The sequence below is a fragment of the Dermacentor andersoni genome, chromosome 10 (genome assembly GCF_023375885.2).
Source record: "Dermacentor andersoni chromosome 10, qqDerAnde1_hic_scaffold, whole genome shotgun sequence".
Lineage (NCBI taxonomy): Eukaryota > Metazoa > Arthropoda > Arachnida > Ixodida > Ixodidae > Dermacentor > Dermacentor andersoni.
The window spans coordinates 139,575,047-139,598,970 of record NC_092823.1 but is presented as its reverse complement, the minus strand read 5'-3'; the positions used below and the strand labels follow the sequence as shown (position 1 = coordinate 139,598,970).

General features: G+C 46.6%; 1 long non-coding RNA gene across 1 annotated transcript; it reads right to left on the bottom strand.

Moving 5' to 3' along the window:
- Window positions 1-1,437: 1,437 nt before the first annotated feature.
- On the bottom strand, window positions 1,438-13,301 carry LOC129388143 (uncharacterized). The gene is made up of 2 exons (XR_008615172.2): window positions 10,502-13,301; window positions 1,438-6,711 (listed from the first exon to the last, which is right to left on the bottom strand). It is a non-coding gene; the product is annotated as an uncharacterized lncRNA (long non-coding RNA).
- Window positions 13,302-23,924: the final 10,623 nt, after the last annotated feature.

The window sequence follows — 23,924 nt, the reverse complement described above, 5'->3', positions numbered from 1 at the left end:
CAATCTTCTCTTCAAAGTGATCTTAATGATGTTCAGGACTGGTGTTACGAGTGGCGAATGGAACTTAACCCACGTAAGTGTAAATATTTGTCCATTCACCATCGCCGTAATTCTCTCGTATTTCCTTACGTAATCCCCGAAGTTCCGGTAGAACTAGTTCATTCGTACAAGTATTTTGGAGTAACACTATCGAGCGATGTTTCCTGGAATTCTCATGTTACTAACCTAATACCATCCGCGGTCAGGACGTTAGGATTTCTAAAACGCCATCTACATCATGCTCCTCAACATGTAAAACTATTAGCCTACAAATCATTTGTCAGGTAAAAACTAGAATTTGCATCGCCTATTTGGAATCCTCATCAAGCATACCTAATTAATGATCTATAATCTGTACAAAATCGCACCGCTCGTTTCATCCACTCGCCATATTCCTTTGATGTTAGCGTTTCCTCCTTAAAAACTGCATCCGCATTATCCCCCTTACCGCTGCGTCGTCGCATTGCCAGCCTATCTTTATTTCACAAATTCTTTCATAGCCCTATGCGCATCGCACCTTATATCCTTCTCCCTACAGGCATATCTCGCCGCACCAGCCATCAGCTACAGGTTGCCCGTCCACGCTCACGCACTGTCACGTTTTCAAATTCTTTTTTTCCTCGCACAGCAGCAAAATGGAACGGCCTTCCTAACGACGTTGCTGTCATTATGTGCCCATCGAAGTTCATCAAAAATGTAAAAAAAAAACTTCCTGTTATTGTGACTATGTATTTTCATTCTTGCCACCCCTTATGTAAAGCTCCATTTATTGGGGCCTTTAAGGTAATAAAATTAAATGAAATGAATTAGACCACATTAGACCCCCAGTTTTATAATAAGTTAAGCATGTAAGCTTTCTAATGCCTGAATAAATGTCATGCGCTTTCTTGTGTACAGTCTAAAAACGCAGTTCTGGGAATTCTCTTTGAGGGAGTATGTGCTTGTCTCCTATTTAATTCCCTTTTCCAAAGTAGATCAACCCCTTTGAGATGGAGCAGAATAACTCCCCCGACAGAATTTTATCGTTCCACCGCAAGCGAGTGCTAATACCCTCTTACCAAAAGGGTAATAGTACTCACCCGACCGAGTGCTTCTACTCCTCCAAACCGAGTACTTCTACTCCCCCAAACCGAGTACTTCTATTCTTCCAAACCGAGTGTTTCTACTCCCCCAAACAGAGTGCTTGTACTACTTCTAACAGAGAAATTGTACTCCTTCGAAACAGAGTGCTAGTACTCTTCCCAATAGTGTGAAAGCACTCACGATGTAGAGCAACGGCCACGTTAGAAGGAATTTACAATACATGTGGAGAATATTTGATTCCTTCATAAGCAGCTCCTGCACATGTGCTTGGTGAATTGGATTTTATCTGTAGTCGCCGAGTTACTCAGATGAACATTTTTTTTCTCTCAAAAGGGTAAAACCTTTATTGATCAGTCACAAAAGAAACTGAATGGCATTTCGAGAAACATACTGACACACACATGAAATCTGATTGCAATGATGTCCATGAACTTTACAATACATCTTGTAAAAAAACATAAGTATATTCCTTAAAGTTTCATAAGTATTGCAGAGTAGAAATACCCCTTATTTTAAATTGGCTCCATCGTTTCAAAAATAAAATACACAATGGAAAGTTAAACATGGGACAAACGTGCGCACTCACAAAGCATTGTCACTACGATTGAAGAGAAATATGCGCCCTAAAATGGCCAGTAAACGCATTTCTAGCACAATACGCATACACTTATATGGCAGAGGTTACCCGATGAGCTGCTAAGTATGAGGCTGGTAACATTGATAAATTGTGCGAGAAACTTTTTTTCATGGCATATTCTAAAACAGTAGCTCATTTGACAACGTTCTGTACAACATATGAATATTCCTAGGTGAGAGTACAATGTATTTAGAGATGTGTCATATATTTTCATGTGAGGCTGCAGGTCTAGTTTCGGTTATAAATATTTGCCATAAAGTTAATCATGTATGGTCTGAACCCCATTGTTTCTAAGCGTGTCTTGACGTGGTTCGGCAGCAATATCCCGTCCGGTCTCAAAGCAGTACCGAGGCATATCATATTTCCTATTAGGTTAGCGTCCTCACGAAAGTAATTTCCTGGTGCTGTCGGGATTCAGCGGTTGCACTTTCTCACAAATAACTAAAATATAAATTTACAATATTATTCAGCGTGTACCAAAATGAGTATAAAACTACAAGGAGCATTGACATTAAAATCTTGAGCATCAAATTTCGTGTCATATATAGTAGCGTTTCGATCCGCATTACAATATGAACGCTATACTTCTGGAGAGCAGCTTGCATAATTCCGTGATCAATTATTGTGGCTAGTTGAAAATGCAGTCTAACTGAAGTATTTATTTATTTAATTATTTATTTATTTATTCATTCCTGAAATGCCCCTGGAGAAGGGTTATACATGAGGGGTGGGCAGCTTCAAAGAAGGTGTTCGATGGCAGTCTTGAACTCAGTCGCACTGGAGTGGTCCGCCGCTTCTTCAGGCAGATCATTCCAGTCTGTTACTGTATGGGGGAAAAACGAATGCAGATGGGATGATGTGCGCGCATGCGCGGGCTATACTGACTTTGAATGATTAGTCCGAGATGAATGGCGGTGAGCGGGTGATATGACGTTGTTACCATTCGGGGCATGGTAAAACTTGCGATGTAGAATGAGCCTGGACACTTGACGTCTAGTTTCTAGACTAGAAAGATTCACATTATATTTTAGCGCTGTGACACTAGTATATGAAGAATAGTCATCGAAGACAAATCGGGCTGCGGGGTTTTGGACCGATGCAAAACACACATTAGAACAGATTAGAAAGATTAGTAAGATGAGGTTCCCAAACCGAGCATGCGTATTCAAGTTTGGGCGTTACCACATATTTGTAGGAAAGTTTTTACCGAAGGAGGGGCGAATTTCAGATTTCGCCTGAGAAAGCCTAAGGTGCGGTTAGCCTCGTTAGTTACTTTAGCGATGTGAGAGGACCATGAAAGATCGTGCGTTAAAATAAGCCCTAGGTATTTATAACACGCCATAGATGATATTATCGAGTTACCTAAGAGATATGAGGGTGCTACATAAGAATGCCAACAATGGAAAGAGATTAATGAGGTTTTATTTACATTTCATGACATTAACCATGTCTTGCATTATTTTTGAACTGTTTGTAAGTCCCACTGTAGGACAGGGATAACTGAGATATTGTTAATGGGTAGGTAAATAACACAGTCGTCCGCAAATAGGTGTATGCTAGAAGATATATAATCAGGAATATCATTATTGTAGATTAAGAAGAGAAGGGGGCCAAGAAAAGAACCTTTAGGAACTCTAGAAAGCGCAGGAGACAGAGGATATGAAAAGTTATTTGCAAAAACGAACTGTTGCCGACTGGACAGAAAACTGCGCAACCAATTATACATTAGGGGATTGAGATTCAGGATGAAAGTTTCAAGAAAAGACGATTGTGGGGTACCTTATCAAAAGCTTTCTCGAAGTCTAAAAACAACGGATCTACGGGTACATTAAGGTTTAATTGGGAACTGATGCCATTTATAAAAAATGCAAGTTGAGTATCGCAAGATAAATTCTTAAGAAATCCGTGCTGACTATGATAAAAAATGTTGTTAGAAATGAGAAATTTGATGATGTGGGAAAAGATGACATGCTCCATCAGTTTGGTACAGACACTTGTAATAAAAATTGGCCGGTAGTCAAGACATGTCGTTGAAGAAGCTTTTTTGGGGACTGGAATGATCTTACCTGTCTTCCAGTCCTGCGGCACCACTCCAGACGAGAGTGACTGTTGAAAAATGTGTGATAAGATGACACTAGCGACATTTTTGTATTTTTAAGCACTTTCGCGTTAATTTCGTCAATACCAGTCGATGAAGTTAGCTTCAAAGATTCTATTAGACTGCAAATGCCATCAGGTTCAAACGTGATGGCTGGCATGAGAGGATATTGAGGGTTAGTAAAAGTGAGGAAGATTGCCTTCAGATTCTTATGTAAAAACTGAACAAAATATTGAATGAAGTGTTGTTGCAAGTTCAGTATGAGGGATAGGGACGCCATTTTTCTCAAGTGTGTTTATCGATTTCTTTGGGCATGGATTGACAACCTTCCCGAATTGACGAGGGGTATTGCGTAGCATATCAGGAAGTGAGGTTGAAAAGAATGATTGCTTAGTTGTGTTAGCTTGTGACTGAAACATTTTGTCAATGCAGCGGTACTTTTCCCATGCGCGTGGCATGTTAGATTGCTTGGCGATACGATAGAGCCTTTCCTTTTTATTGTTCAGGCGTTTTAATGCTTTATCAAACCAAGGCGATGAGGGCCGTTCAGTTACAGTGATGGTAGGAACGTGGGCTTTCGTTAGTTCCTGCATTTTGGATTTAAAGATTAACCAGTAATCTTCAACGGAACGACAAATAAACGTTTCGAGATAGGAGTAACTGAACTGAGTTAACTTTTCATTGAACGCGACATAATCACCTCTGTCGTAGAGCGTTATGGTCTTTCTTATTTTGGAGGGATATGCTATATGAAATTGATAAGTAGCGTGAATTGCAGCATGATCACTAAGCCCGAGCAAAAATGTTAGCTCAGGAAAGTCAGGATGCGTGGTAAACAAGAGGTCGAGCGAGCTGGACGATTGATTTATATGCCTTGTTGGGTTGAAAATGAACTGAGATAAGCCAAACGTAAGACACGTGTCAATAAATTGAGTTTCTTCGTTGTGCTTCGATAATGTCAGTGCTATGTCATACCATACTATTGTTGCAAAGTTGAAATCACCGAACAGAATGATTGGTGCGTTAGGAAAAGAATGTGCCAGAGTGTAAAGTGCCTCGTCGAAGCATGCAACAACGCTTGAATCAGCATCAGGAGGACGCTATGAAGATCCTAATATTAAGCGTGGGTGAGAATTTTTAGTTCCACAAACAATATTTCCAATGGAGAGGAGATATCAATTTTGAAACAATGAAGGTTACGGCTAGTGGCTATTAACACTCCTCCTCGCCTCACATAACGATCGCAACGGAAGATATGGAAGTCGGTAAAGACAATCTGAATTTCGGTGTTGTCAATGGCTGTGTTTAACCAAGTTTGCGTTAGAATGAGAACGTTGCTATCTGTAGTGGAAATAAGGTTAGAAACTGAGTCGAGCTTTGGCGGTGTATAGTACAACATGGCTTCGGACGTGAACCAAGAATAAGATGTGATGAATATGATGCATCAAAGGCGAGATATATATAAGTACAGGCACGGCACGACAAAGACAAACAAAGAAGCAAATCTTTAATTGGGAAAGGCACCATCCTGTTTTACATATCCTTTCAGTGCTCGTGGGTTTTGCATGCGGCTATGCGTTACTTTTGCTATGGACCAACTTCACAGAATATTGTCTTCGTCCCAAAGCAAGTATACATGTGTCTGCGAATACCAATACAATACCTCACTGTGCACTTTATTTTGAGTCAACAAAATTACAATGTGCAAAAATGATTGCACTTTATTTTGCCTGCAGAAGCCATCCATCTAAGGGGCTTTTGCTTGGTTGACACTATATGTTGACATCTGCCAATTGATGAACAAGTGTTCCACACAGTTTCTTTCACAATTCTTTGCATTAAACACCTCTCTGCCTCCGCTAGGAGATTTGGCTGGCACGTAAATTGAGTCATCCTAATCAAAATCTCAAATGCCTGCCAGGAGCACGCATATGACTATTTCACAGAAGAAGAAACCACAGTTTTACATGTGCCAAAGTAAGTTTTCAATTCAAAGCGACTCTGTGGCTTCTAATTAAGACCTAGGGTGTATAGTTGCTAAAGACCTTGCTCCTTGCTCCCGCTTCAGGAGCCACGAGTGGTTCTAATGAGCTGATTCCGTGAGCACGTACGTAAACGATGACTTCTTAAACCGGGAGTACTCTACTCCCAATGCATCCCCTTCCTGGAACTTAGGAGGAAGCCATAGTTATAAATTAAGGTCAAAAAATGGTAAAAGGCAAAACATGAATATCTGTCTGCATCATGTCAGCATTTAAAATACGGAATGACAGCACGCTTGTATTTACGTGCTGTTAAATTATGTTAGCAGCTAACCAAGCATGCGCCGTTGCTTCTTGTAGTCAACACAGGCACCATGCTCATTGCAAGTATGTATTATGTCACTAAGCAAACCTGCGATGTTATTGTACCACTATTTTTTTGTAACATGGATATATCTGTTGAGAGGCAAGAGAAAAAATGGTCACTTCTCGCAAAACTAATAAGCTTTTCTTTAAAACATATTTGTAACTTTTGAATGAGACTTGCTCCTATGTGTTTGTCTCAGAAAGCATATTTAAGCTTGACTTTCCCATCAGATACATTACAAAAAATTCTATGTCAAGATGGCTGCCAAGAGCACGTGAGAATTATCGTCTTGGTATGACACACTGTCTTCTGAAAGTTTTGGTCTCATTTAGTCAAATCGCAGACCCAATACGCTCACATTCTAGTTTTCTCGTCCAAATTGCATGGCAATGCAATTTGATGCTTTGGAGTGCGCTCCTTTGCACCATGTGGAGTCGTGCTGGACTGGTTCCTTGACATCCTTGTGTCTTTGCAGCTGCCTTCTTGCGTCATATAAAGGGGGTGCCTGAAAAATATCATGTGCAGAAGTTTCAAGTTTCAAGTTCAAGTTTCAAGTTCAAGTTCTATTGCTTCATTCATTAGTAGTACATATACGCAGTAGAAGTTATACAGAAAGAGGTCCCACAGTTATAAACTGCAGCGGGACCTCTTGTTCTTAGTTACACGTAATTGTGTAATTCCATCAACACGTAATTGCGTCAACACGTAATTGTGTAAAACCACATCAAGACGGTCACATAAGAAGGTGACTGCACTAAAACAAAGTCTTAGCTCTTAGTCTCCCTACTGAAACACATACGAAACATCTAAATGACTGCAATAGTCAATTGCTAAACTAACTTCAATCTTTAGATTTAAAGAAAAAAATTGCCGACAGTTCACCCTCGTTCAGCACCAATGTTACAATAATCCTACTAACAAATAGAACATTGGTCATTGTCAGATGTCATGTCTGTCATTAGTCTGGTGTGTCACAAATACCGCTTGTGACACATCGTACGCACGTGCCCTGCGTTCCCCCCCCCCCCCCCCCCCCCCCCGCTATCACTGATTGTGCCACTGCTCAAGCCATAATTTGAGGATCATATCTGCGAACATGATGCTCAGTAGGGATGAAAATATGGTCCTCTAGTTTAATTGGTATTACTGAGTGTGCATAAAAAATTGGTAACAACGCTGGTTATGGCAAACTTACCCACAATTCAAGACTAACAAGAAACAGTTCACTGCGGTCTGCATTAAGCTTTCTAAAAGGCATGAACTTATTTTCATTCATGAGGTATGCAACGGAGTTCATTTTTGACAGATTCGACTATGCTGCAGCTTGATATCTAGCATTTTACATTCTTGAAGGCATGTAAAACTTGCAGTTAGACCAAAACTATTAGTTTATTGGACCAATTCTTTGTTTTGTGCATGACAGATGACTGATAACACGGAATTAAGGAAACGTTTTATTTCGATACTTTATTTCTTGACTAAAGATATTAAAGGGATAAACACATTTTTATCCGCCATGCATTAGCAAAATGCATAGATTACGCATCATATGACATAATTACAGTTCATATGATATATGACGATTACAGTTCATATGACCTAACTCTGAAGCGCCGACTCATATAAGCTAAGGCACAGGCATGTCCAAAACAGCAAGCTCATGCGAAACGCCCCTGCAACTGTAATTACACACAATAGCCGTTATATTCGATTCCGGTGCATAACTCGCTGCTTCATAAGCCACCGAGTTCGTAAACATAAGCAACCTTTCACATTCACACTGTGCTCCAAAACCGCAACACGAGACATAAAGTCAGACATATAACAATACAATTTCAATGCATGCGCAAAAACAGCTGAGTCTTGTTCAGCCTAAAATATGAATTCATCATGCATTTTCCGTAAGTTCAAGATTACGCGCTATTAGATCTTGTCCGTTGAGTGCGGGAGTTTGCCGACGTTGAGAGGAGGGTTTTGTGAACTGAAGGTTTATTTACATTATTTACACTAATACCACAAGGTAATCAACAGTCATAAAGTCATCGACGGCCGGCAACAAATCGGACGCTGCGACCCGTGGCATGAACGAACGAACGAACGAACAAACGAACGAACGAATTAATTAATTAGTTAAATAGGTAATGTTCTCCCTGTCTCTCACTTTTAACCCCTTCGGTTTCTCGAGGTCGCGTCATTTTCGGCCAATCGTCGAGCCAGCTCAGGTGACATCATTTTCCTCCAATGGTAGGCGCCCTTGCAAGTGCCGTCACATTCGGCCAATGGGGACGCTCCAGGGGCTCCACTGTCCGATGGGTGACTTGCCACCGGCGTTGCCTCCTTGCCTGCAAGAGCTCAGCTGGAGGAGATGGGTTGTTCTCGAACGAAATTCCAGAGCTGCAAAACAGCTTTGCTCTGGACCAGGATCAGCTACCTGGAACCGTTCTAGGCTCCGATTGCACTTTCGGGAAGAGTCAAGCAGGGGCGGGGGGGGGGGAGTCAATAGCTCGACGTGCGGCGCATGAGGTTAGAGTCGCCAACCTGTCTGACGGGTCCGGCAACGTGGTAGACGCGCCCCTGCGTACCATAATTGGAATGCGACGGCGATTGGATGTGTTCGGAGAACTTGAGTGATGCCAGGAAAAAGGTTCGTATCCAACAGCGCCCAACTGGCCTCACGCAGCAGGCAGCTGAATGCCTGCGGCAAAGTTTCTAACTAGCACTGGCTCTGCACGTAACTTGAGTGGTCGCATATTACCCATCGGCCAAAGACACCGCCAAGGGCGCGGCTTATAACGAAAGCGTGCCGCCAGAAAAATGACGCCGTCTGTTATGTTAATCCTTATTAAGGCGGAAGCGTTTAATGGCTCATTGTCAAGGTCATCTGCCGTTAGCAGAAACTGTCACAACTTTCTGACCTCCTGACTGGTGTCCTCTGTGTGTGACGTCACTGTCGCTAGACACAGATGTGCGCCTCCTGATTGGCTCGCGTGCGGGACGTCACTGTCGCCAAGTGCGGATGTCGGGGTGGTTCGGCGCCGTGCGGGATGACTCATCACATCGGCACGCGTGGTGGCCGTGTGTTCGACGGTGCATCCTGACGTCACTGTCGTCAGGCGCTTGAAGTGGCCTCCCAATAGGGCGTTGTTTGGCCTGACGTCAATATCGCGAGGCGCACGTGGCGACAGTCTGCTTGGGTATAGTGTGGGGGCAGCGGTGGCGGCAGTTTACGTTGGCGTATCATGAGGGAAGGATGCTTCGTATCGCCAAACCAGTGCCTCCTAACACCCGACGTGCGGCAGCCGCTGAAGGCAAGCGGCGCTCAAGAGAGGCTGAGACTATACGTCGCATGCATCAGGGCGGCGAGGCGCGTCCGACACCAGAGTCCAGGGACGCGACGGGCCAACGCAAGAGAGGCAATGTGAATGAAGTGACTCGCCGCATCTCCGGATACCAAGGCAAATGAAGCTGGGAAGCACCGTGACCGCCATCTTGCCGCCGCAAGCCGAACAAGTACAAGTCAATCGAGCGAAGTGGATCATGAGGATGGCCAACTACACCCCGACACCGCCATGGAAGACGCGTCTCCTCCTGATCCACAAACGGTGCTGCAACAGTTCGTCGCTGCAAAGCAGCCATCACGGATGTGGACCAATTAAAGCACAAGGAGTTCACCGGCCATGAGTCGCAAACCGATATCCTCCCAGATGACAGCTTTGAAATGATGGACTCAGAAGACATCGAAACGATAGACATAGGCGTAAACGACGTTGCAGGCATTTAATAAACAAACAAACATTAACATAACAGTGTACGAGTTGTGTGCCTCCGTGGTGTTTCCGACGCTACAAATCGCCATTAGCAATGGTGTCAGGCTTCCACCGTTTCACACTTTAGTCTCGAGAAAGTGTCTTCCGTTTTTATTTCAACAGCATTCCGTACGCAGTAGACTGCCGAATTGAATAAATTCAAACACACAAAGCGCACGCTAAGCAGGTACCGCATAAGCTCGGAATGATGGGCTGGTAAACAAACCATTTTATGCATCCACTCGGCTCAGGTCTTATTGAACATACCATGGTTAAGGCAGCGCTTGCGATTTTCAAACCTCTTACGGATAGAGGCAAGATATAAAATCATATGCAGTTATCGCGACGACTGGCTTTTTCGATTGACATCGAGAGACGCAGCGCACTTTCCTAGTCCATTGTGAATCACGTCGCTTAAATGTCGCGACGACTGCCTGGTGATAGCATGTCATACATGGAGAATGTGCACGTAAGTTAGAATTCACTTACCGTGAAAAATTTCTTGTTATATCCAACGAATGAAGAACGACTGTCATGTTCTCGTGGCGGCGCAAGATGGATGACACGATCCCCCTTGGATGGCCTTGGTTCCTGCACGCTGGAACAATGGCTGGACCCGCTGGAAGGATTGTCTTGCTCCGGTGCTGTACTGCTCCTCGAAGTTGTGAGCGCGCGCGGTGGGGTAACTCCGAGTAAAAAAGTAGAGCGCGAGCTCCGCTATCCTTTGCAATGTGGCTGCCTGTTCTCTTAGAAGCAAAACGGTGTGCTCTTTGTTCAGCGTGCGTGCGTGAGTGAGGGTCAGTTTCCTACAGTTAAAGCAGGAGCTTGTGCTGTGTTTTGTTCTCTATTGCCGTGACAGTTGAACGCGCATTGTACTTCCTCTCAGAAGGGCAGATTGAAAATAGCATTTCGCTATCTCCTTTCTGACGGAGTGAGTAATGCATTTCGGTGCACTCGACATTTGCGAGAGTAGAACAACGCTTTGAGGTGTAAATCAGCCCCTTTCCTCCTGCGATACTTTCCACAGTCCTTAGGGTGAACAGGAAAGAAGCTATTAGTCGAGAATATATGTGTCGCGTGCGCAGATCGCACAATTGACACAACACGCATGACGCGAGCGGAGCTAAATTTAGCCTGGCGCTTGGCGTTTAGACAGGGCTTCGGCAGTACATTTGTCTATTGGAGCAGGAAAGATCACGTTTCAAAGAGCTCATTAAGCCATATGTGGTAGGGATAAATTATCAAACTAATATAGAGGTTCATCAGAAGCTTTAAAGCGTGCAGGCGTGCAATATGTTGCGAAAACTTCTCGCTAGCTCAGCTATGCCCCTCTCCCCCTCTCCGCCCCCGTTCGACAAGTGCGGCTCAACATGGGCATAGAGAGACTCGGGCAGCGAGACCGATGGCTTTTCAGCACGTTTCACCACAGCGGGACGTGTCCGCCTCTAAAGGGAGCGCAGCGCGCTCCAGCGGCGGAGCAGGGCAGTCTCGGCGTCACCAGTAGGGGCGCCATTTCGTTACCCTAGTTCCCACACACCCTCAGCAAAAGAAGTGGACCCATAGAAATAGGGAGCGAATCCGAGCGCAAAATAAGGTCATAGCAGCGCGTACTAAAACATATACTCAAAGAAATTGAGACACACGGGGACAAGCGCTAACTTCCAACTGCCGGCTTCTTTATTTATTTACTTATTTTTTGACTGTGGGTGAAAACTGGAGTTCAGATACCCCGCGTGGTGACTAGGTATCAGGACGGATGAACTCGCACTAGCGCTGAGGCTGCGTGCATGGCGCGGGATGATAATTGTGTTAGTAGGTCTTCTGTTGCATTGTCAGAAAAACAATAATTATTTTTTAGAAAGCACAGGCATGCGTACCTTGACGATTTCGTGCTTTGGTTTCTGTATATTTTTGTTTTCCCAATTGACGGCTTTTTCTTGTTTTTTTTTTGTTTTTCTGTCACGCCACGACCTTTCTTTCCCTCTTTGAATAGAAATCCGTCCAATAAAAAAAATCAAATAGTTGAAAGCTAGCGCTCGTCCGCGTGTGTCCCTTACTTGGTACATATGTTTAAGTTCGCGCTCTTATGACCTCATGATGCAAAACCAGCTCTCCCGATTTTCCACCTTACCGATTGCAAAATTAAGACGTAATATCCCCTGCCCCACAGCTCTAGCAGAAGTTACACATGTAGCTTTCCCAAAGCATGAATATATGAGAGCAGCATCCCGGGCAAGTTGGTAATCCATTACTTAAATGATATTGCGCTTGGTGTGTCGTCTTCTCTCACGTCCGTGTCGTCTTTCTGTCGCGAAATATCATTTAAGTCATGAATAAATGTTATTTTGTTGGTGCTTGGTTACGCTTTCTCACGCGCAAACGTTACTGGCCAGCACGTGAAGTCGGCGGTGTTTGTTTGAAACCGCGAAGCAAGCGAACGAGGAAGGCGCCTGACCCTCCGTGCTGGCTCCGGTTTGTCTGCGAATTTCGTCTGCGCATTTAATTAGCACAATGCACAACGGCAACGCACAAATCAAAGGTTAAAAATTATGCCGATCACACGTACTATTGCAATCCATATAATCAAACATTTCTGTGCTGGTTTCTTTGATTTACGATAATTAGCGGTGATGTTGACGGCGAAAGCTTAATTTCTTCAACGTTTATTCTAACACGAGAGTGGTGAGTTAATATTAAACCTTACCTTGTCTGCACCACTGCTGTTTGTTTGCATAGTACACAGAACACACAGGAAGAGGTCCTTGTCCGAGGCATTGTTGTGCGCCATATTTTATAACCTGTGAGAGGTTTGAGCATTATCATTGACTCACATGACACATTGAATCGTGGCAGAAGTACAAAACTTGAATTGGATTATCGAGCTGTACCTGCCAAAACCACAATCGCATTATGAGGCACGCTGTAGTGGCGGACTCCGGATTAATTTGACATTGTGGTGTTCTTTAACATTTCCCAAAATGTAACTGCACGTGCGTTTTCTATTTCACCCCCGTTGAAATGCGGATGCCGCGGTTTGGATCAAATCCGCGGCCTTGAGAAATGCTATAGCCGCAAAGTTACCTCGGAGGGCACAGAAGTGTCGACGTGACGTGCGACCGCTTCCGTAGTGTCGCCTGGAACCTGCGATGCTCTTCATTTAATGCGGCTCTGCTTCTGCACTGAGTACGTTGTCCGCTAGGCATATTTGCATGGTTTCATTTTTCAGAAATAGCAGAACCGCACCGTACCGTATCTTGAACTTAAGTTTATCCAGCGTTTCCTTGCCTTCCTTTCGTCATTTTTTCCCTATCCCCCCCCCCCCCCCCTTTGTATTTGTATGGGAACTGTGAGCGAAGAGTGGCAAGGCTGTATTCACTCGTTAAGCGACTGCATCGGTTCTGCCCATTCTCTGCCTCGTCTCCCCCACCCCCCCTCCCCTGCCCATCCTCTCTTCCGTGTTATCTATACTCGCAGACAACTGTTCTTGGCTATGAAGCGAAGGCTACGGAAACTAAGTGCGCCTTTTTCACCGCTGCTCGAAGTAGTCCTGCACTTTTGTTCACGTTTTCTTACGTGGGAAATAGAAAACAAAATTCTTTTTTTGTTTTTTTACAGCATCTAATTTGAAACGATACGTAACATTCACCAGTCAGCTATTGGTATTTTATTGCATTTTTGATTTCCTCTTTGGAGTTTTCGCACACCCGAAACCGTCGCACGTTTTGCACATTCATCAAACGCAGTATGGCGCATGTGTCTTCTGGTGAGTGTTTGTCGTTTGCTGTCCCGCCAATCAAGTCCCCTGAGAGGCTGTTGACTAACTTTAGCAACCAAAGACTGTTGAAGCGCACAAAAAAAAAAGAGTCTGCAGCGACTGAGCGGAAACCAAGCAAACCCATCTGGAAATCGCAACCTTCGGCGTTTAGAAAGGAGCGAGCGAGCTCACTGCTGCGCCGGCCCTGCCGACACCAGCGTCTGTTGCGCGTCCGAGTCTTAACCGACGCCATACGGCTGCTTCGGAGCTCCGACTCAGGCCCCGATGCTCGCTGTTCAGAACTTTGTTCATATAGGATACGAATAAACACTGATTCACGCCGAGTTAATTGTATCTGCCTTTACTAAAGAGGTTGTGCGAGGTAGCGAAACCGAAACCGGTGCCGAGTGCGCCCGGACTACATTGCGCACGAATACGGTCGTGTGCATAAGCTCCGACCCCCGTAGCTTTCGCTTCATAGCGAAAAAAAAGTTGTCCGCAAGTTTAGCTTCCCTCTGGACTTGCACGTTGGTAGAAGGGAAAGCGCTTTCGGGGCGTCACACATAATTACAGCTGTCAAGAGGTCAATGTGGCGGCGACCCAGAAGCTCCAGAAGGCATTGTGCACATTCCACGTGGTGAGGGGGGGGGGGGGGAATAAACTTTATTGTAGGTCCGGCGAGGACGCGAACTCGTCGCGCACCCGGCTAGTCCCACGTCGGGACCGGCAGGTCTAGCCCACCGGCCCGGTCGCGGGCACGCCGGACGGCCAGGATTTGCTTTTCTAGAGCGGGGCTACGCAAAAGCGAGTCCCACTCCTCCTTGATGAACTTGGGGTATGTCGACCCGCACTCCCAGAGCATGTGAGGTAGAGTGGAGGTCTGGCCGCAGGACGGGCAGGCGTCGTCGCGATACACGTCGGGGTAAGCCTCGTGGAGAGCGGACAGACACGGATATGTGCTGGTCTGTAGTCCACGTGGTGAGGTCCAAACGAGTTCCTCGCGTCTCTTCTCTGCCAAGCTCCTTCCATATTGACACGTGTACTTATCTTTATCGGGCGACCACATTTCCGTCGGCACTGAAACACCCGCTGACGTAGAAGGCGTCATCGAGGGCGACCAACATCTACTGATCGACCGTGAAATTTGCGTCGCAAGAGGGATCGCTCGACTGCACGGAGGAAACACGAAAGTGTTGCTGACAAACTTCAGCAAGGAGTTCAAGCACATCAACAAGGGCACGGCGATCGCATACATCGAGGAAATTCAGGAAACCAGCGATGCCTTTGTCCTCTCGGATTCTGTTGCATCTACCCCGACGACCGTAGTTCCCGAGCCAGACTTCGACATAAATCCAAGTCTCACTGTGATTAAGCAGCAACAGCTCAGAAGTCTGCTTCGACGATACAAAGACTGCTTTTCGACGTCATCGAGGATTCGACAAACACCAGTCGCAAAGCATCGCATAATAACCGAAGAGTGCGCTCGACCACTACGCCAGAGCCCTTACCGAGTTTCGACGCGAGAACGCGAAGCTATAAGACAACAAGTGGACGAAATGCTGCGCGACGACATCATCCAGCCGTCGAAAAGCCCATGGGCCTCTCCTGTAGTCCTGGTAAAGAAAAAGGACGGAACCCTACGCTTCTGCGTCGATTATCGTCGACTGAACAAGATCACGAAGAAGGATGTGTACCCCCTTCCACGGATAGACGACGCATTGGATCGGCTCTGCAACGCTAAATACTTCTCGTCGATGGACCTCAAGTCTGGCTACTGGCAAATAGAAGTCGACGAGAGGGATCGCGAAAAGACTGCCTTCATCACGCCAGACGGCCTCTACGAGTTCAAGGTCATGCCATTCGGACTGTGCTCGGCGCCTGCAACGTTTCAGCGCGTCATGGACACGGTGTTAGCCGGACTGAAGTGGCAGACGTGCCTTGTTTACCTGGATGACGTCGTTGTCTTCGCCGGAAATTTCGACGATCACCTTAGGCGGCTCTCTACAGTGTTAGAAGCCATCAAGTTATCAGGGCTCACTCTGAAGCCGGAAAAGTGCCGTTTCGCTTACGATGAGCTTTTGTTCCTAGGCCACGTGATCAGCAAATCAGGAGTACGCCCCGACCCACAGAAGACAGCTGCCATCGCAAAGTTCCCGCAGCCAACCGACAAGAAGGCAGTGCGCAGATTCCTTGGCATGTGTGCCTACTATAGGCGCTTTGTCAAGGACTTTTCACGCATCGCTGAGCCGCTGACAAAGCTAACTAAATGTGACGTCGAGTTCAAGTGGGAAACGCCGCAGGCCGGCGCATTTCAAGAACTCAAACAACGCATGCAGTCGCCGCCCGTACTTGCGCACTTCGACGAGCACGCCGATACCGAAATACACACTGACGCCAGTAGCCTAGGCCTCGGTGCCGTCCTAGTCCAGAGAAAAGATGGCCATGAACACGTGATAGCTTACGCTAGCCGGTCGTTGTCAAAAGCGGAAGGCAATTATTCTACAACCGAAAAGGAATGCCTCGCCATCGTTTGGGCTACAGCGAAATTTCGCCCTTACCTCTATGGCAGGCCATTCAAAGTGGTCAGCGACCATCACGCGTTGTGTTGGCTAGCTAACTTAAAGGACCCTTCAGGACGGCTGGCGCGGTGGAGCCTCAGACTACAAGAATACGACGTCACTGTAACATACAAGTCCGGAAGAAAACACTCAGATGCCGATTGCCTATCCCGCGCCCCCATTGACCCACCGCCGCAAGATGACGAGGATGACGGCGCCTTCCTTGGCATAATAAGCGCGGAAGACTTCGCCGAACAACAACGAGAGGACCCGGAGCTAAAAGCCCTAGTCGAGTATTTGGAAGGGCACACCGACGTTGTCCCTAGGGCATTTAAGCGTGGATTATCTTCTTTCACGCTTCAAAACAACCTACTCGTGAAGAAGAACTTCTCACCAGTCCGCGCCAGCTACCTCCTTGTTGTACCGTCAGCGCTGCGTCCAGAGATACTGCACGCCCTACACGACGATCCAACCGCTGGGCACCTCGGATTCTCCCGTACGCTGTCGAGAATACAGGAAAGGTATTACTGGCCGCGTCTGACCGCCGACGTTGCCCGTTACGTCAAGACATGCCGAGATTGTCAACGACGCAAGACACCACCGACAAGGCCAGCTGGATTACTACAGCCGATCAAACCTCCTCGCCGACCATTCCAGCAGATTGGGATGGATTTGTTGGGGCCGTTTCCGATGTCAACATCCGGGAATAAGTGGATCGTCGTGGCGACGGACTATCTCACCCGCTTTGCTGAAACTAAAGCTCTACCAAAAGGCAGCGCAGCCGAAGTGGCGAAATTTTTCGTCGAAAACATCCTGCTGCGACATGGTGCCCCAGAAGTCCTCATCACCGACAGAGGAACGGCTTTTACAGCAGAGCTCACCCAAGCCATTCTGCAGTACAGCCAGACAAGCCACAGGAGGACAACTGCCTACCATCCGCAGACGAATGGTCTCACGGAGCGCCTGAACAAGACCCTCGCCGACATGCTAGCAATGTACGTCGACGTCGAACACAAGACGTGGGACGCGGTCCTGCCGTACGTAACCTTTGCGTACAACACGGCGGTGCAAGAAACAACACAGATCACGCCGTTCAAGCTGGTCTACGGCAGGAACCCGACGACGACGCTTGACGCCATGCTGCCGCACGTAACTGACGAAGAGAATGTTGACGTCGCTAGCTATTTCCAGCGCGCCGAAGAAGCCCGACAGCTCGCCCGCCTGCGAATCAAGAGCCAGCAGAGGACCGACAGCCGACACTACAACCTCCGACGACGCTTCGTCGAGTACCAGCCTGGCGACCGTGTTTGGGTCTGGACTCCGATACGCCGACGAGGACTCAGTGAGAAGCTACTCCGACGCTATTTCGGACCCTACAAGGTCATCCGACGTATTGGCGCTCTGGATTATGAGGTCGTGCCAGACGGCATTTCGCATTCACAGCGGCGCCGCGCACGATCTGAAGTGGTCCACGTGGTGCGCCTTAAACCCTTTTACGGACGCTGACGAACTTCGTCATTTTTGTTCTTTTCTTTGCTACGAGTGCTTTTGTTTATTAACTTCGTTTGTTTGCAGCATCGGGTCGATGCTTTTTAAGAGGGGGGTATTGACACGTGTACTTATCTTTATCGGGCGACCACGTTTCGCCACCTAACAAATCTAATCGCACAGCGCGGGACGCGCCTGCATGTATCCGAAGTTTCTGGAAAGTTATCGATCCTTCTACCCGGCTGTCTGTTGTCGCCGAACGTTGTGTTATCTGATTTCATCGTGTGACGCGAATGGTGTAGAACATTGTGGAAGGCGCGCGGGTCCGAACGATTAGTCGAACATTCGACGACTGCTGTATAAAAGCCGACGCGCTTGCCTCGCTGATCAGATTTCCGACGATCGCCGACTGTGTTCGCTGCTTTGGTTGTGCTATAAGTGTAGCCTGTTTTGTGGGCACAGGTTCGCCCAATAAAGTCTAGTTTTGCCTTTCACAGTATTGCTACTGTGTTCTTAACGTCACCACCACGTGACAATATATATACACGCTCTGAACCACCCTCCGACGTGGCGTGCCTGACAGCAGCAGCCACAGCAGCAGCAGTGGGAAAGTCGAAGGAAAAGGCAAAGAAAGCTTCGCTTTAACATCGTTAAGCGTCCTTCATAATCTTTGAACTAGCAATTTGAACACAAAGTCTAACAAGCAGATGCCTGAAATTGCGATGCCGAAATCGCACCGCTGAAATGTTTGCTATTAATGGATAACAAAAAAATTTACGAGGAACCAACGCCGCTCACTATTCAAGAATACGTTGAGCACGCAATGAGAGGTGGTTAACTGCGGCACTATATTGCCCACTGTTATGGGGGCTGCTCCCCCTTACCACCATGGCTTGCCCGTATGCGGAAGCCAACAGGTAATTCGAGTGCCTCTTCCTCAAGCAACGCGTTTGGAACTCCGTGCAGCGTGAGCCATCGCCTCCGATCGAAGACGCTGTGACCAGAAGCTCCGCGTCTCAACGACAGCGTCTCAAAGCGCTAGCTGTCACGAGGGAAGAATGCGAGAACGGATGGATGGATGGATGGATGCATAGAGTTTCTCACTATAACACCTAGAGGGTAACCTGGCGTCACTGTCTATGGGAGTTTCTTAAAGGGGCACCGTGCCGTCATGGGAATGACGGTATATGTGTCTGCGAGGCTCGTGTTGGCTGGTGTTGTAAGAGGCTTCGTCTAAAACGTGGATATGGCTATGCAAATAACGCGTTTTCAAAGTAAAATCTTCATAAAATGTTTACATTCACGCATATTACATCTTTACTCACCCACGATGCATGACCAAGCGAAGAAAGGCAAGAACAGACGACCAACTGTTTCAAAGCGAGCGTGAACCTTGTCGTCTGTCCTCCAACTTTAGCGGCCCGCTGATACTTTTTACGTAACATGTAGTCGTACACACAATAACAAGTTCTCATAGTTAAACAAAACATGTTTTCGCATAATAATAAAGCTGAAACAGCTTTTCACGTGCTGTTCTAGTAGAATATGAATCATTGTGACAGACGGAACGGTACTTGCCAAGCGCGTCTTCAAGGTGTCCTGTCTCTACGAGAACGATGCCAATGCGAATTCACAATATACCGGCATTCCCATGCATACCACAGCGCAGCAGCGCCAGATTTCCCTCTAGGCAATGTAGTGAGAAACTTTATGGATGGATGGATGGATGGATGGATGGATGTTATGAGCGTCGCCTTTGGAACGGGGCGGTTGGTTGTGCCACCAAGCTCTTGCTATTATACTGCCTAATGTCCTACCTATGTTAAACAATAAAAATAGAAAAAGAAACTATGAACTTCCACCACCAAGTTTTCTGATCCCCTATTGCGAACTGTACTTTTGTAAGTCTCCGCTTTTTGTCGTTTCCCTACTTTTATTCCACCAATCCTCCAATCGCCTCTTACTCTACTGCGGACATGTTTACTTTTTCGCTGCTCTCGCTGAACCCAAAGGCTTCAAGGAGGCCAGTGGGGCCTAAATCGACCGCTGGGTAGATGTCTTCACATTCTAATAAAACATGCTACATAGTTTCCCTAGCTTTACCGCAGCAAGCGCATGCTTCTTCTTCTTTCTTATATCTAGCTTTATAGGTGTATGTTCTAAGGCATCCCGATCTCGCTTCGAAAACTAATGAGCTTTCCTTTGAGTTATCATAAATTGTTTCCTTTCTGATTTCGTTTTTTCCTGTGAAGTAGTTACTCATGGCAGGTTTCCTGTCCATTGCCGCCACCCATGAGATAATTTCAACCTCTCTGACTTCCGCTTGACCATCTTTGTTACTGTGTTGCCCACCCTACAGGTCGCATACTTGCTGGTAAGCTTCCTAGTCCTTTTCCTCCACTCTGAATCAATGTTTTTCCTGTACAAATACCTCAACACTCTCCCTGCCCATTCACTTTCTTCCATATTCCTCAGTCGTTCTTCATACTCAATTTTATTGCGAGCTTCCCTCACTTCAAAACTAGTCCAGCCCATATCACCCTGCACAGCTTCATTTATAGTCTTCCCGTGAGCGCCCAATGCGAGGCGACCCACTGACCATTGGTTCACATCGAGTCCTGATTGTACCCCTGATTTAAATCAAACAACCGCATTTCCAAAAGTAAGTCCTGGAACCATTACACCTTTCCATATACCTCGGAGCACCTAGTACCTATTCTATCCCCATAGCACTCTGTGCTTCATTATGGCTGCATTTCTCTTCCCCTTCACTGTTTTTGTTTTTTCCTGTGTTTCCATACATCTATTGCCTTCGTTTATCCATATACCAAGGTATTTATATTCTGTGACCCGAGGTATTTCCTGGCCCTGTATCGCCACTATCTGTTCACTCTTTCCATTGAATACCATAACACATGATTTTTCAACACTAAATTTCAAACCCAAATTGTTGCCTTCCTGTGCACAGATATTAGCCAGACGTTGCAAATCACTTTGCTTGTTAGCTAGCAACACAGTACCGTCCGCGTAAAATAAACCTGGGAGTTGCTGCTCTATTACTGTACCTGCCTGTTTGTATGAGAGATTAAACCCGATATTACTTCCTTCTAGCGTCCTCTCCATCCTCACCATGTACATCATAAATAGTGGTGGGGATAACGTGCACCCCAGCCTCAGTCCCTTGTTGATATGAACTTTCTCCTCGATCCTCACCCCTTCCCATTCAACGCAAACGGTATTTTCTAGGTAGATCGCTCTCAAAATCTCTAGACAATCGTCTCCTAAGCCTTCCCCTTCCAGAATATCCCACAAAATGTTGCAGTCTACGTTGTCATAGGCTCCTGCAATGTCTAAAAAAGCCACATATAACGGTCTGCTTCCTACTTTTGATATTTCGATACACTTAGTAAGAACAAAGAAGTTATCATCTAAACGCCTACCTATTCTGAAGCCATTCTGAAGTTCTCCCAAAATGCCATTATTCTCTGCCCATGCTTGAAGCTTTAATTTGAATGCCTGCATTGCTAGCCTGCATATTACCGACGTAAGGATCAACGGTCTATACGAGTGAATTCTACCTTTCTCCCCCTTACCTTTATAAATTAAATTCATTCTACTTTATCGCCAACTGTCTGGTATTCGTCTATGTTTAAAGCTTTTCCCACTGCTTTCATTAGAGCTTCCTTACTTTTTGGTCCTAGTTCATTAATCAGCCTAACGGGAGCCTCGTCTAGCCCTGTGGCTGTGCGCTTAGGAATTTTCTCTTCGGCTTTCTTCCAGTTAAAATTTGTCACCACCAGCTCCTTTTCCACCTGGGTCTCTTTTATGCTCTTTTTCTTCTTCAAATACCACCTCGGCATTGCCTTAGAAAGATTCGGCTGCTATTTGTTCGGATGTAATTTATTGCCGCTTCCCCTTCCAGTCTGTTTTCATGTTCGTCTAGGATAGGTTGTTTTATTGTTGTTGACTTCCTGCCTAATAATATGTGGTTCCAAAACATTCCAGGTTCGGGCTTCCTTGTCTCGCGTATTTCTGACAACCAGCGTTCACTTTCACCTTTTAATTTTGCTTGCACCAGTATTTGAACCATATACTTTTTCTCCCGGTATATTTCCCATTTACTGGCTAATACATCCTGCGGCAACTCCGCCTGCTTTGCCTGCCTGTGCTCTTGGGATGCTTTCTGTCCTTCGGCGATCGCTTCTCGTATATCCCTGTTCCACCAGCTTATCGGTTTCTTTTTTTCCTTTCCAACGAATATGTTGTTTCTCTTTCTGTATTTCTGTCGTTATTACACTTATAAGCTCATTATATTCCCACTCCTTATTTGGCCATTTGCAAAGTTCTTCCTCGACTCTAGTGACTATATTTGTTATTTGTTCAGCGTTCAAATTTTGGACTGGCCATTTTGCGCTCCTTCCTGTGTTTCCCAAAAACATATCCCATTTTGAAAATGATGCGTTTATGGTCACTCTCTATGCTGCTATACCCTTTCTCATTGATGACCATTTCTCTCAACTTATCATTAATTTCTTCGGTCATCAGACAGTAATCAATCGTTAATTGCCGGTTTCCCACTTCCCACGTGATCTGCGCTTCATACTTAGGTCTTGTATTCAAGATAACGCTCCTCTTACCACCCTGCCACCATACGATACTGAACGGTACTTTCCTGCCAGCGGTACCCCTATACTGCCCCACGGCGCGGTTGCGTACGTTCGCGCGGGCTTTATCTTGAAAACGATCTGCTTTGGGGGCACAGTTTAGGTGAGCCCACGGCTCGTACCTCTGCGTGCGCTGTGTTTTCACCGCTAAATTTGCGTTGAAGCGATAGATAACACGAAGGTCACTTCGCACGCTGCTGCTGCCGCGATTCCTCACGCCAGCGCTTTGACAGCGAGTGTCCGTGGTAATTGAGTGTGACGTGCTCATGTTTGCCTGTGCGTGCTGACACAATGGTAGGTAATTTATATAGTAAGCGAATGTTTACAACGGGTTCTTCTTCTCCGGCGGCTGACGTGTATGACGTGGCCGCGCGAGCTGTGCCCTGAATACGAACCGCGAGGCGGGCAGTGTGGGCGTCTAGGCACACCGAGGACCGATAGCTTCGTGTGCGCTAGAGCACCCATATGATTGCGCGTCACCTGCGTTCTCGAAGTGAAAGGCCACTGTAATTTTTTTATGCGAAGCATAGTACTAGAGCTCAACCCAGCTCCTCAGGCGCGGCGGTGTCACCTTCAATACCACGTGACACCATGACGTCACGACAGAAGAGAAACGTGGTCCAACTCGCGCCGTCGCTCGCGGCGTCGCGGCGATATATAAGCAGCTGCGCTTTTTCTAGGTGGCTTTGGCTCAACTCTTGCAAGATGGGCTGGGTGGGAATCGAACCAGGGTCTCCGGAGTGTGAGACGGAGACGCTACCACTGAGCCACGAGTACGATGCTTCGAAGCGGTACAAAAGCGCCTCTAGTGAATGCGGTGTTGCCTTAGAAACGCGCTGTTTCTAAGGCTCAGGCGTGCGTCGCTTGCTCAGGCGCACATTTCGTTGCCGCGCCGAACGCTGCGTTGCTCGACGCTCACCGCGTCCAATGCGGGGCGTGTAGTCGCTGAGCCGTAGCCCATTGTCTTACACCCCTTGGCGGGTCGACGGGAACGCTGTCGCGTTCCACTCTTGAAGGCGAAGCGGAGTAACGCATGAGTTGTTTCTTCTACTAGCCGAACAAAATATAGCCAAGCAACAGCAGTTCACCAGGCTAAACAGTGGTTCAACAACTAAAATAAAGGCTAGTATGCTTCGCATCCTGGGCTTAACCTTAGCTAAGCCACAGCCATTTTTTTGTCGTGTCATCCATTCAGCGTCTGCAGCACGAACAATACGTTTCACGTGCCACACATTTTAGAGGAGGTCAATGTATAGGGCTCCGCCTCGTGGACGCCACACGGCTGTGCATGCATGTCGGTGCAGGCGCACCACTGGCTTGCGGCTGACGAGTCCTTCGCGCATCGGAAGCTGGTCGGCTGTGCATTTGTATGCAAGTAAAACGTGCTGTTGTTCGTGTGTTCCATCTGCCCTGCTTCACGCTACAGACGAGAAACGACAAGCTGTACC